General features: G+C 34.5%; 1 protein-coding gene across 2 annotated transcripts in view; it reads right to left on the minus strand.

Annotated features, from left to right (window-relative positions):
- The window catches only part of LOC138032106 (uncharacterized), an 86,613-nt gene that overhangs the window by 78,453 nt on the left and 5,660 nt on the right, over positions 1 to 2,500 (minus strand). The window contains exons 2-3 of one of the 2 annotated variants that reach the window (XR_011128276.1): positions 1,765 to 1,966; positions 540 to 867 (exon numbers count right to left, since the gene is read on the minus strand). The exons of the other annotated variant lie outside the window; for it this stretch is intronic. The gene's annotated coding sequence lies outside the window, so the exon portion shown is untranslated. Of the gene's footprint in view, positions 1 to 539; positions 868 to 1,764; positions 1,967 to 2,500 lie in introns of those variants that run through there. 2 annotated transcript variants of the gene reach the window in all.

The raw sequence follows: 2,500 nt of genomic DNA on the forward strand, positions 1-2,500 counted from the left end.
GAGAGCATGCGCTGCTGGGGGCAAAAACAGTTATATAACAAAAATAATTATTATTCAACATAACACACTTTTGCTGGAAAAACAAGATCAGCAACACAAATCAAATGTTGAATTGAGAGAAGAAAATGTCATGCTTCACAAAAAGGACAAAGTTGTAGAGACAACACAGTTTTCAAGAAAAATATTGGACTGACATAAAAATTAATACCATGCACATGTAACCCTGTGAAAAAGCACCCCAAATGCCTAAATTTCCAATATAGGTTTTAGTCAGAACAAACTTTTCCTTATCACGGACTAAATTCTTATGGTCGTTAATTTTCTTTCTAGTGCAAATAATATTGAACAAAAGAAAATAGTGTATTGTAATAATCAACTGATGTATGTTTAGTATTTTTTCCTTTCATTTTCCCGAATTTGTTCTCCACCTATATATATCTGTTTGGGTCAAGTTAGCAGAAAGTTGGGGAATCCACTCAAAAGAGACACTTGTAATACCACTGGCAGTACTAAATCCTAACATTACTCAACAACAATGACAATATTATTTGTGTTCCTTTAATATATGTTTTACAACTAAAGGAGACACTGCATTTAGCTCTCTTGTGCACCATACAATTTCACAAGTCACTAGTCAACCACTAAACAAAAGGAGGAAAGAACTTATATGATCCAGACAAAATGGGAAATTTTGGTGGTGAACATTCTCCAGACCTGTTTGAGAATATCTTCCATGCCACAATGTATTTACAATAATGAAAAGGGTTTTCCGTGAACCAAGAAAGCTAATCTGCAGAGAGTAAAAGTAGGTTGCTGTACTACTGCACAACTTCAGTTTCTTCATAAATCAGGTATGGCTACCATTTCCTACAAACAAAAACAATGATAAAACCATTACACAGAAAGTGAATAATGACACAGTAAGCACAAGGGGAAAGATAATACCTTACATTGTGAAATTTTGAACCACTGATACTGTGTTTTTCGCTTTCTGATTGGTTCACTCACTCTCAGTTAACAGCTCTTATACAGTATGACAATATGGAAACTGATTGCACCAAGTGTTACCACGCTGGAAACTGATGTCCAAGTGTTAAGAATCAAATGAAAATTTAATAAAACAATAATCAATGGATATGATTGAGTTGTTGATCTCATATCAACATGCACTCATGGTATTATAATATTATTGTTCATTATTGTCTTGTGCTGTAGGAATTATATGCTTATTAGTATAATTACTGAAAGTTCTCTGCACTGATTGCTTGTCATTGAGATGATTATTATTACGTGATAATCAACGAAGCATTTTTTTCAAAATAGCCACAAGCTGTTTTGTTCAGGTGACAGACGAATAAATTAATTGTTTTAAAGAAAATGTGTATTATTCAAATAATCAACCATGTAATAGGCGATTTGCATGATGGCACCATTTACTAAGAAATTGAGTTGCTTCTATTGTCAGGCAAATTTAAATTATTGTTTCCGATATTCCCTCAGACTTTATGAATGTTGGTGAATAAAAACCTCAACTTTATCTCGGTTTTTATTAACCGATATTCACCTTGCCTTCGGCGAGACAATAATTGTTAATAATTATTATTTGGTGTTCATACTAATTTTTAGTGTTAAACAACCTTCTGTCAGGGGTACGCATCTAACTAAAGCTGTAAGGCTTATTATTATTATTATTATTATTATTATTATTATTATTATTATTATTATTATTATTATTATTATTATTATTATTATTATATAATGTACCTGAAGTGTTTGCATGCTTCCAAAGCTTTGCTGCACATGTGTTTTTGTAGCCGTTTTGCAAACTTATAAGTATGAAAAAGTTGACCAACATGGTTACTCTGTTACAGTAATGTACTTTTCTGGGCTGTTCCACAACTGGTCAGGACAATATTGCCAAACACTGAGTGGAAGACGCTTTGATGCAGATTTCCTGGAATGGTTTCTGCAAAAATATTTGCGAGGAACAGCAACAAAAACCTCACACAGATCGATGGCATTTAACAGTCAAGGTTACGTGACGTGGAAATTGCAAATCCCAGGTGTTAAGAAAATTCAACTCTGTGGCTGAAGTTCACTCACAGTTCATCTACAGCAAGAAACCCAGTGGACGATTTTATACGATCAAAGTTGTATGACCGCGTTACGTTACAGTCTTCAATAACAACGGCCAGCCAAACTTATTTTCAAAAGCAAAAACCTTTCGTCAATCAAGACCAAGTTGCTCCTGTAGTTCCCGAGAACAAAGAAGAATTTCGTTGCCAGTTCGCTGGTTTCTGTAAGATTTTTAAATAATCTGGGGGCAGACCAACACCCCATGTCAAGAAAATTCACAGTAGCCAAAACCAACAAAATGATACAAGAGGACGCATTGCTACTTGACATGCAGACTTGCGAAGTAATCAATCGTGTGTCCTCGACCGTTGATTTGGAATCGCTGAGTGTTCTCTCCGACCTTGAAAAAAAATTCCTCTGGCAC

The sequence above is a fragment of the Montipora capricornis genome, chromosome 14, assembly GCF_036669925.1.
Source record: "Montipora capricornis isolate CH-2021 chromosome 14, ASM3666992v2, whole genome shotgun sequence".
NCBI lineage: Eukaryota > Metazoa > Cnidaria > Anthozoa > Scleractinia > Acroporidae > Montipora > Montipora capricornis.